General features: G+C 40.8%; 1 protein-coding gene across 1 annotated transcript in view; it reads right to left on the bottom strand.

Moving 5' to 3' along the window:
- Positions 1-12,681, bottom strand: part of LOC101142167 (histone-arginine methyltransferase CARM1) — a 167,136-nt gene that overhangs the window by 92,602 nt on the left and 61,853 nt on the right.

Raw genomic sequence — 12,681 nt, 5'->3', positions numbered from 1 at the left:
GAGTGAGAACATGCGGTGTTTGGTTTTTTGTCCTTGATAGTTTGCTGAGAATGATGGTTTCCAGGTTCATCCATGTCCCTACAAAGGACATGAACTCATCATTTTTTATGGCTGCATAGTATTCCATGGTGTATATGTGCCACATTTTCTTAATCTAGTCTATTGTTGTCTCAACTTCAATTCTAAATTATTATTTGTTCTATTCAGACTAGAGTAATACTGGCCACATTTAGTCTTATTTTTCACTCCAGCTTTTTATAATTGTCTTCAAATATGAAGGTTTTTATTATCCCACTATTGTTTCCTCAAGTGATATCAGTTAATATTTACTAATTCTTCTTTATTTTTTGAGCACATCAGTGGCTGCTCTGAATTGCAATACCTGTTATTGTTGTATGCCTTATATTCCTATGTTCTGTGTCCTACTTCTATAGCCATCACTCCTTCCTGCCCTCATTTTATTCCATCTTTAGTCAGCTCACTAGACAGCCCAAAACCACATGTGGCTCGGGCTTGTGCCCAGTATCATGTGCTTCATGATCACTGTTGGCTGCTACAGGTTGCCAACCCCCATAGACTGCATCCAGTGTCCAGATCTTCCAATATCCAAACTATGGACTGACAGGTTAACTGAGCAACTTCTGGGCAGTAACAGAAAGAGGAGGCTGCACAGATTTTGCAGTGCATCGCATCTCCTACTCCAGCTTTTATCAGAAAAGAAAATGTCCAAAGCATCTCAAGGACTACAGAAGACATCCTCTTATGGCCTTTGCAGCTTGGACTTAAATCTTGTTCAGATACTTAGCACTTTCATTATGGCAGGAAAATTCTGCAGTGATAGCTCCTCCTAAGACAGAACTCTACATCTGCTGTGCAGTGAAACTTGCTTGCACCCAGAGGGTTGCCTGTATTTAAATAATGCAGAATTAATGCTTATGAGCACATTTTGCTTGGTCTTCTGGCAGAGGACAGAAAAACTTATTACCAACCTTTTAACCACCCTTACCAGTTCTATAACTATTTTCCTCTCTAATTAGGGAATATTCAAAACATGTGATCATGCTTAGCTTGTCTCCTCACAATTAACCCTGCTTTAGACCTGAGCATGATCACTCAGCTCTAGATCCTTTAACACTCCTTCATTCATTCACCAATGTGCCAAGCACTGCCAGGTGCTGAGAATGCAAAGATGAATAGAGCAGGACTGTCTGGGAGGAGGAATAGGCATTAATAAAGAAGTACAATCATGTGCTACAGTGGCAATAATAGAATTATATAAGGGCACAGTGTGAGCAGAAGGGCAAAGAGGCTACTTTACCGCAGGGTCTGGAAAGATTTCATTGAGGTGACCTGGGTACTGGAAATTGAAAAGTGAGTCAATATTGTGCCATTTAAATGATGGGAAATGCAGGAGCTCCAGGAAGTATGGACAAAGGCATCTAAGAATGATAGAGCCAGTTGCATAAGGAAGGCAGTAAATTGCATCAGGAGCATGATGTGAGTATTAGAGGTAGAAGTGGGGCATGGTTAAGACATGAACATGGCAAGAGCAAAATCTGGAGAAACTGGCAGATGCTTGATCATAAATAGTCTTTTGTGCAAGACTTGGCTTGATTCTTCAGCAAAGAAGAATCATCAGGAAGTTTTAAATAGAAGTATTATTTCATAGGATTATGTCATAGTTGCATTTCAGCAACATCATACTAGTGGCATGGATTGGAGGGCCACAACATCAAAGGCAACGGAACCTAGTAATTCCTAACCAGCATCAGTCCCCTCTCCCTTCCTCCTTCCAATCAGAACTTCAGTTTTATTATTTACCCTCCTGTATGTGGTTAACCATCTGCAGATCCAGGGAGGGGATCTTGATTGGTTTAGGGCAATCATAAGTGGTTCTATTCCTCTTGCCAGTGATGGGTTTAGGCTTGGGGATGTGATATGACTTTCTTTATGAGTCTACTGAGAAAGACTTCTTGGGAAAGATTTCCTCCCTCTTAAAGAGACACACAGAAAAGATGCCTTCTATTTCCTGAATGTGGTTAAATTTGGATGTGATGCTCAAAGCTTAAAGTAATTGGCTAAAACAGTCAAAGGTAATGTGACTTCATGGATTAGAACACCATGAAGTCGCATTACCTTTGACTGTTTTAGCCAATTTGAGTAGGGATTTTTCCTATTTCGAGTCAAAGATATCTTAACTGGTACAAGCAGGAAAAGTAGTTGCAAAACTTTTGCAATACTCCAGGAAAGATACAATAAGAATGAGAACTAGGGACTTGCTGTGGGACAGGAGAAGTGAAAATGTGGCAGAAATGCTGAGACCATTGAATCTAAGGGATTTAGACTTGAAAGGAGACTAAAAGTATAGATCGACTCCTAGGTTCCTGGTTTGAGTGGCTGGATATAATGCCTTCTGGTTTTGCCTCATGCCAGAAGAGAACGCTTGCCTTGCTATTTAGCAGAGGGGTCCTAGAAGTTGCTTGCACTGATCTTTGAATCCTGGAGCTGGGTTTTATTGCTGATGCTGCTGCTGCTGCTGTTGCTGCTATATTCACTACTGCCTGAGGAACTTGTTGCAATGGTTTCTTCTAGGTCCTCATATCGTTCATTAGCACAAAAAACAGTGCACAATTCGTTTGTGCCATGTGCTTCGTATAGTGGAATTTCCTTGTTTCTGTCAAGGCAGAGAAAGCACTGCAGCACCTACTTGACGCTCGTGCATGTGTACCCTTGAAATGTAAGGGAGTTAATACCCAGTGAGGGAATACTTTGGCCAATGGGAGATGGCAGCTAATGAATAAATCATTTTCCCTTTCTCCCCTTGGAAGAACTGTTTGAGGATGAAGTAGCTTCATGTTGCCCCTTTGAAGATGTCCTATGACACCAAGCAATCAGTTTTTCATAAAGCTGTGGCCTGCTCAGTAATGTACTGCCTTCCACTTGCTCTCCCTCCTTCCCTGCCTCACTCTCCTTTCTCCTACTCCTGTTTTCCTGAGATTAATACTCCCTGATAAAGTGCCAGCCCAGAAGCCTTTGCCTCATGCTCTGCAATTTAGGGAATCTAGGCTAAGAAATTGGCGGTAGTTACAGGAAAATCAACATGTTTATTGACATTTCCCTGTGATTCTGTCTTTTTCTGGGTTTCTGGAACTTCTCAATTCCAAAGCTAAGCCACCACTCTGAAGTTAAAGTGGACATGCCAATACTACAGACTCAGGAAATTAAGTGAAAAGAGGATTTAGGCAGAAGCTCTAAATTCATCAGAATTTTTCTGGTTCAGTGCCAAAAAATACCAGGGTCTAGTACACTCAGCCCTCAGCATCTGTGAGTTCTGCATCCAAGGATTCAACTGATACATCAAAAATATTAAAAACAAAACACCCCATAAAAATAACAATGTGACAGTTAAAATAATACAAATAAAAATACAGTAAAAATTATTCATATAGCATTTACACTGTATTAGATATTAATCTAGAGATGATTTAAAGCATACAGGAGGATGTGCATAGATTGTATGCAAATATGCCATTTTATACAAGAAACTTGAGCACCCACAAATTTTAATTTGGGGGGTATGTGTGTATCCTAGAACCAACCTCCCATGGATACCAAGGGATGAAAATACAATATTTTGAAGAGCTTATTAGTTGGTTGCTCCATCCAATTGAACTGCTTTTTAATGATTTTATCCTCTTTATTTACTTACATTCTTAGCCTGCAAGCAGACATTAAAACAAAGTCATCTACATTAGATATTACTATGTCATACAGAGCCTTCTATATAAGCCTTTAGAAAGTCAGTAGTTGCCCCAAATTGGCACTTCATGGCACTGTCTTAGAAGAAGAGTGAAAGTGTTGGAAATTCAACTCTAGGAACTTTCTAAAATGCTCTGCGTTCAGTGGCTAGGCAATCCACCAGGCAGAAGTTGATTTCAATGAAATCCTATAAGTGAAGTATTAATCCATCAAGTCCCTCTTTTTTCTAACCCCCTCCCACGCACAGCTGGTGCACTGAGAATATCACCTTATCAACCTGTCCCTACCTTAATGAGTTTGCAAAGGTAATATATAGTGCCATTTACCAAATATTTCTGTTTCTTCTTATGGGCAGATGTAGATTTGCATTTCCCTGCTTTGTTGAAATTAGGAGTGACCATATGACTTGCTTTGGCCAACGTAATGTAGTTATAAGTAACACTGGCCACTTTCAGGTGGAAGATTTAAGAACTAGCTGTGTGATTTGCCAGGTCCTCCTTTTCTCTACAACAGGAACTAGTAGTGCTTTTCATGGAGGCTGTTCCATCAGCCTGGGTCCTGGAGTGAGAATGATACAGATTAGAGAAATAAAGCTCTGTTGGATTAAGCCGCTGACATTTAGGAGTTGATTGTTACAGCAGCATAGCCCTGACTCACAAGCCTGGATAAGCTGTATCTTTGAGGGTCCGATGATTTCATGATTTTTGATTCTGATTCCCCAGTTGTGTGTGCAGCATTCCAGAGCTGTGCTGAGACTCTCCAAGAAGTTGCTTACTAAATTTTTCCAGCCACCATGTGGTTAAGTGTTCTTACCGTAATTTAAAATTAACCTCAAAAAGATCAAGGTCACATGTCACCATCTTGAAAGGAACAGAGATGTGCTTTGAGTGCAAATATCTTGGTTAGAAAGCCACCTATTGCATTGTACCCTAAAGCCCTCAGCTTCCTTTTACACAATTACCCTAAAAATCAGTCTGTGACCAGTGCTTATTCACAGTCTTCTTGGCTCTCCTGGAGAGCTGCACTTTGCTTTCATACCAAATGAAAGCATTTCCTTTTGCTGACTCTGGCATCTTTCTCCAGTAACCTTTCAGGAAGCAAATCTACTCAAGCTCAGGATTCTGGCACAGATATACTCCTGCTTCACTCACAGGCAGAAGATCTGTTCAGAGGGTCCCCTTTGGGCTTAAGGGACCAAAGAGATCAGTTAAACCTAGACTCATTTTCTATCACTTTCTCTTTACCTTTATTACAGAGAATTAGTCTCAGGAATGAGTTATTGTGATATCTAACTTAATGAAACTAGTCTCTACACTGCATTGAATAGTGTCTACCTCCTCAAAATTCACGTCTATCCAGAACCTGTGAATGTGACCTTATTTGGAAATAGGGTCTTTACAGATGTAATTAAGTTAAGATAAGGTTATAACGAATTAGGGTGGGCCCTAAATCCCATATGGCTGGTGTCACTATGAGAGGAGAGAAATTTACACAGAAACACGTACTGGGAGAATGCCATGTAACAACGGAGGCAGCAATTGGAATGATGCATCTATAAGCCAAGGAGCACCAAAGACTGCCAGCAACCAGCAGAAGCCAGGAAGAGGTAAGGAAGGATCCTCTCCTAAAGCCTTAAGAGAGAGCATGGCCCTGCAGACATCTTGATTTTGGACTTCTAGCCTCCAGAACAATGAGAGAACAAATTTCAAATTTCAGAACAAATTGCACTTAGCTACTAACTTTGTGGTAATCTCTTATGGTAGCCCTGGAAAACTGAATCAGACTTAAAATCCCAAGCTATAGAAAAAAATTATATATATATATATATATGTAAGCAGATACTGTTTTTTACCATCACAGCCTGCTCCCCTCACATTCCAAAAATCACATAGCGAAATGTCAGTTTATCAACCTAGAACATAAAACAAATGACTTTCTGTCGCCCCTAAAATCATCCTGCAGTACAGGCTTTGCATACAGACAGACCTGAGTTTGCGTGTAGCTCTGCCACATAGCAGTTGTTTACGCTAAAGCAAGTTAGTTAACTTTCTGTAGCTCCAATCTCTTTGTCTATACTATTAGCCTAACAATATGTATTGCATTTGTTTGTTGTACAGCGCAGTGGGCATTTGCCATTTTTTGGTGCCTCTCAGCATCAGAACTCCCTTCCTATGTTTGGGGAATGCCCCACATTCTAAGGCAGCACCAGCCTCTTGCTAGGTAAGCGAAGGTGTCAGCTAAAGCACAAGCATGACCCAGGCTCTGCCAGGAAGACGTGCTTTGCATGGGAGCTCAGATGGTGAAGATGTAGGGACTATATGGAGTCCACTACGGTGAGGTCACAGTAACCTCCAGACCCTAGAGCATCAGAGGGAAAGTTCTTAGGACAACACTCAAGATTGGTATTTAGTGAAAGCTGTGCACGTTGCAGTGTCTATGTCTGGCTGCATTGCTGTCTTCCTGAGATCAATTCTGCAACATGATTTTGAAAATTATTCCAGATACGTAGCTTCTAAGACTCATTATCTGATGTTCCTGTAACCTTTAAGGAAATCCTCTCACCCCACCTTAAATTAATAGAATTAGTTTCTGATGCTGGCAACTAAGAACCTTGACTAACACACAAAGATTAAATTAGATAGGATATGTGAAGCCCCTAGCAGGAATCATAAGTAATTTCCTTTTCTTTCTACTCCTACCCACAGGCTCTGAACAAGGATTCTACCACCACAGGGTTAACATCTATGCTGGTCAAGAAGTAGAGGGTCAGTAGAAATGGAGGGAAGCAAGCACTTACAGACAGCCCTATGTGGCAGATCTAGGCTATAGCCTTTATTCCAGTCAGTGATGAAGGTCAGGCCTCATTAGTGTGTGAGGTGTGTTAAAGTGAGGGATAATTTCAGAACAGGATTAGAAATGGACTCAAAGGCCTTTGACCAAACTGATGATAAGCCCACACCAAAGAAAACTCACATCAGAAGAACCAAAGCTCAGGCTCTGCAAATCTGAATATCAGCTGACAGTCTGAACAGGTTGCTTTCCATGTTTGTTGTTATTTATGTTTTCTTTTAAGCTTTCAAATCCCTAAATCCCTTCTGCCTAAGCCAAACTCACATTTGGATGCACTAAGCAGCTGTTGCAACTGGGGATTCTCTCCTCTGTGAAAACACTGATTTTAAAAAATAATAAGCTCTCAGCTCCTGCTCACTCTCACAAGTTTCCAGCAACTGGTGCCCTGACAAAAGAAGTGTCAAAACATTTTCAAATTAAAACCCCACAGCTCACACAGCCCCAAACCCTCAGCAGGATGGACTTTCCCTGCTTGTGCCCAGTGCACACTTGAAGAAACTAAAAATAGCCAGATGGCAATTAACAGAAACTCCAAGAAGGGGAGATGGGTTGGATTCTAGTGGGGTCAGCTTCCTGGAAGGATTCCAAATGGAGTTCTCAGCCAGCAGTGTGCTCTGGCCAAGAAATGATTTTCATTAAAACTACATGGAGGAGGCAGAATGAAAAATCAAGATTTGGAAGCTTTAAAGTTATAGCAGAGGTAGAAACCCATGACCATCAATAATAATAATCCTTGCTAATATAGAGTTCATAGACACTATATTATCTTGAACTTGTAAGAGCTCCAGAAAGTAGCTACTACTCTTATCATTTTCCTACTTTTATAGACAAAGAAGCCAAAGCCCAGAAACTGTAGACAACCTGCCCAAGATCTCAAGACAAACAGGACAAAGGTCTATGGCAGGTATATGGTAAGTGGTCAAGCAGGAGTTTCAACTCAGCTCTCTGGCTCCAGAACTCATGAATGTAACCATTGTGCAAGGCAACCTCATGTATTCATGGGGATGTTTAAGTAACCAAAATGATTTTATCCCATCCTTAGGCCTGGAGAAACAAAAATCTCCCTTAGCAATTTTAGCCAACCTTCCCATGGGCAACGCCTTTCAGGGATTATGTGTACAGACTCCAAAGTTAGACTAAGTGGGTCTTATTCTGGCCTTTTTATTTCTAGTTGTATAAAATCAGGTAAATTATCAACCTTCCTGGGCCCTCATTCTCTCATCTGTAAAAGGGCAATAATATTAGTATTTATCTCATAAAGTTGTGATGAAGATTAAAAGAAACGGTGTGTGGAAAGCCCTTAGCATGGTGCTTGCCCATACTAAGCTCCTCAATAAATAATAGCTATTGTTATTGATCATTCTAAACCCCTGTGCTTTTAGGCAGTCAATTTCAATGCCCTTTTAAATAGTCAATTTCAATGAGGAAGAATACAAGGATTTAGTGAAAAAGGAGCATCCTCCACAGACTCCCAGGCATTATTCCAGAATGCTCTTCAGTATGATGTAAGCAAACAAAAAAAGGACTAAAAAAGATTTTGCATTTGTGATGGATTTGGTGGATTTGGAGTGAGGGGTCCCAACCATCCTGGTTTGTTCAGAACAAGGGGATTCCTGGGACACTAAAGTGGGTCAGTTTTCTCCTTCATTTTCAGAAGGGAGGAAATATTTACTCCCAGGAGAGGGCAGTAATGGAATTAAGAGTGGTCATTTACCCTCCCTCTTTTTTCCCCTTAGCAGGAATGATTCACCTTGGTGATGACACTGGGAAATAGGACGGAGCAAGCATAGTGCATGCGCTTGGGAGGGGTCGGCCTGCCCACTCCAAACCAAGTGTGTGCCCTTGAGTCCCCCATGTGAGAACCTTATGGGGCAGGCTCTGGACTTGTTTGGGAGACCAGTAGTTCAGCACGTAAGTGAGTGGAAAAGTTCGGTTTCGGAGCAGAAGATTTAGGAAACTGCATTTGGCCATAGGTCTGAACCCTGTTCTCCAAACAGCAACAATAACATTGATATTGTGATTTCTTCATGACATCTGTGTCTATTTCTAAATTGGTTCAGAACTCAAAGAAGGAAAGGGATATAATTAATTATCAACCATGTGATTAATTATCACCTTCATAACCCCTAACAGATGGATGCCTATTTCATCTCATTGGCAGATGAAACTATTTCAGGCAGGCAGGGAAAGGGTATTTTGTAAAATCAAAGGAAGTTAGAGCTGGGAGTGACCTTAAAGATAATCTAGTCCAATATCTTCATTGTTATAGATGAAAAGATATAAAAATGAAATGGCCAAGTGATACGATCCATGTGAAAAGTCTGTGAAAGACTTTTATAATGTAAGTTATCAGTGTCATTAGTAGTTTAGGGAGTGGTCTTTAAAATTGTAACCAGAATTTAAAATAGATCATAGATAACACAGAAAATAGATTATAGATTAAAACTAAGTCCCTATACAGAAAGAGAATATTCCCTAAATAAAACTAATACCTCCAGGAAACATGCTCAAACCGTGAAGAAGAAATCAGCAATTCAGAGCTAAATTTTATTTTAATTGGAAAAAACCTACCTTAGGTTGACAAGATTGCTTACTTACAACCTTAAAGGTCAGATAAGCTCAAAAATGAACTAGTTTTTCTCCTTTGTCTTCATCCTGCCCATCTATCCTAGCAGATCCTCTTCACTGGGAATGTTTACTTCGTAACTGTTAACAGGCTTGTCCCACTGGCAAAGTAAGGTTGTTGGCTGGGCACCTCAAGACATATGATATATAAGACTCTTTGGCTAAACCCCGCCATTTCTGGTCTCACCTTTGCCTCTTACCCATTACTCTCACCCATCAGAGCACATAGAGGTGGCTTTTAGATAGTGTCCAGTCCTAGGTGGGTTGGACAAGGCCCACTTCACCCTCTCTTTCTCTCTCTCTCTCTCTCTCTCTCTCTCTCTCTCGCACTGAATTGAATACAGCTGTAACACCTGGACAGAATGCCTAGAGCAACTACTTAAGGACTCCGAAGAGTTAAGAACGTCAGGCAGATTAGGAAATGCATTAGTCCGTTCTCACGCTGCTACTAAAGACATACCTGAGACTCGGTAATTTACAAAGGAAAGAGGTTTAATTGACTCACAATTCAACACGGCTAGGGAGGCCTCAGGAAACTTGTAATCATGGCAGAAGGGGAAGCAAACACATCCTTCTTCACATGATGGCAGGAAGGAGAAGTGCCGAGCAAAAGGGGAAACGCCTCTTATAAAACCATCACATCTCATGATAATTCATTCACTATCCCAAGAACAGCATGAGGGTAGCCACCTCATGATTAAATTACCTCCACTGGGTCCCTCCCAGGACATGTGGGGATTATGGGAACTACAATTCAAGATGAGATTTGGGTAGGGACACAGCCAAATCATATCAGGAAATAAGACTGGGATTTGAAATATTACCCAACCAACAGTGAGTTTACTCCTTTTTTCCCCCAGTAAACCCTGGCCTAAAGTCAACACACCAGAAATGAGCACCAGGGTACAAAGAGAGCTCCTGAGACACTCTGTAGTTCTGGCTTTAGCAGCAGAAAAGTAAATTTCTAATAGTCAGCGTGTGAAAATTCTCTGTGTTTCTCTCTTCTCCCCCTCCTCTCTTCCCTCTATTTCCCTTCCTTTTCCTTCCTTCTTCCACACTCCCGTCCCCAAGAATCTTGTGGTATTGGCAACATCAGCCTGCATTAGCCAAAACTATAAGGGAAGGAAACCTTTCTCCCCATTCAGTGGAGCTGTCATTCCCAAGCCTGGGCTGACCCCCAGTGCATTTTTTTCTCTCTCGGTCTCTCTCTGCTTGGCCAATATACAGGCAAAGTCATGGAAGTACATGGCAGAGTAAACTTGTTGGCAAGAGACTGAAAAGTGGTCACAGGGAACCAAAAAGTATCACGGAGAGGAAGGAGCTTGGCAAAGCAGCTCCATACAGTTTCTTTTATAAATTCCTGGGGTCATCCTCAGCCTGTGCATGCATGGATCTGGTACTAATTAGCACACCAAAACTTTGAGAACTCTGCCCAGGTGCCAGGCTGACCACTGGGTGACATACACAGAGGACAGATCCAAATAGCACCGCCAAGGCTTTGAAAAATGAACTGACATAGGAAACATAGCCCTCAGAAGACCAACTATGGGGAAGGAACTTGCAGCCCGAACCCAATCAAGAAGAACTGGGAAAACCTCAATTCTTATGGGAAAAGATAATCAGCTGAAACTAACACTGCCATGACACAGAGGTCAGAACAATCTGACAAAGACTTTTAAAGCAGCTATTATTTAAAAAGTTCCAACCGGCAATCATGAATACCACTAAAACCAATGGAAAATAGAAAGTGTCAGCCAAGAAACAGATGATATAACAAACTGCCAAATGGAAATTTTGGCACTGAAAAATATGATAACCAAAACAAAAACTTCACTGATGGGGTCAATAGCAGAATGGACATGACAAAGAATAGAAAGCCATGTGCAAACCAACTTCTAGCTGGGGGCCTATTTATCACTACCTTTCATGCATCTTTCCCTCTGTTTTCATTAAATATTGTTGTATAATAATACTATACAGTTGTATATACTTGTATGCGGTTGTATAATTGTATTGTATACAACTATAACTACTGTTATGCAACAATAGTTAGTGAAAACAGAGGGAAAGATGCAAGAATATTTAGTGACTTAAACCAGAAACAATTTATGAATTCTCTCAATTCTGTGGGAGGGCTGGGCAGTTTCTCTCCTGGTCTTGCTTGGATTTGTTCATTCCTCTGCATCCAGCAGGAGGGTCGGTTGGACTGGAAGACCCAAGACGGCCTCGCTCACAGGTCTGGCAGTTGTTGGTGATGGCTGTTGGCTGAGGTGCTTCAGTTCTCCATGTGACCTCTGAACTCTAGCAGGCTAGACTCCTTCACAGTATGGTAATCACTGGGTTCCAAGAAATGGAGAGCAAAAGCTATAAGGCTCATTAGGGCCTAGGCTCTGGAACTCACACAACATCACCACTGTCATATTCTATTGGTCAAAGCAAGTCACAAAGCCAGCACAGAGATAAGGGCCAAAAAATTAGAATGCCTCTCGATGAGAGAAGCAGCTACATGACTATGTATGTGTGGATACAGGGAGGCATGATTATTGGAATAATTATTTCAATATTCTACCACAACCTTCCTGGGAAGTAATGCTGCAAAGCTAAAGGACCATGGATCTACAATTGTTATGTCAGTAGACTAGACTGTGAGGCTTAGAGAACTTCAGCATTTTGCCTAAGATCACACAGCTAGTTAAGGAGAAAATATGAAACTAGATCCCATACTGCCGAGTCTTTGGACTAGTACTGTTGCCTGAGAGATAAGCTGTTGAGTGTTCTGAACAGTTTGTCTCTTTAACAGGTAGAATAACCCTGGACAACAGGTGTATAATGTGCTGGCAACCATTCATCATTCATATCCATTTCATTAAGGAAATAAACGCATGTACTTGTGGAGTCTATGAATAAAATTGAAATAGAGTGTCTCCTGAAGAGCTATTTATTATGTAGCAATAAAGCTCCTAAACTTTTCGATGCACCAAAACAGTGCATTCAGTCTCTCGAGTTCCTGGCACTCAAAGGTTAATAATTTTAGTGAGATAAATTCACATAACATCAAATTAACCATTAACTATTTTAAAGTATACATTATGGTGTCATTTAATACATTCATTACATTGGGCGACCATTACCTTTATCTGGTTATAAGATATTTTTATCACCCCAAAAGGAAACTCTGTCCCCATTAAGCAGTCACTTCCTATTTCCCTTTCTCCCTCATCCCTGGCAACCACTAGTGCACTTTCTATCTCTATAAATTTATCTATTCTGATGCTTCACATAAATGGAATCACATGATCTTTTGTGACTGACTTCTTTCACTTAGCATTTTTTTGGGGTTCATCCATGGTGATGCATGTGTCAGCACTGCATCCCTTCTTATGAATAATACAAATGTGAATAATATTCATAATATTCCATGTGTAAATATACCACATTTTGCTTATA

Source organism: Gorilla gorilla, chromosome 13 (assembly GCF_029281585.2).
Source record: "Gorilla gorilla gorilla isolate KB3781 chromosome 13, NHGRI_mGorGor1-v2.1_pri, whole genome shotgun sequence".
Lineage (NCBI taxonomy): Eukaryota > Metazoa > Chordata > Mammalia > Primates > Hominidae > Gorilla > Gorilla gorilla.
Note: the sequence above shows the minus strand (reverse complement) of the source record. Positions and strands in the feature narration are given on the sequence as shown.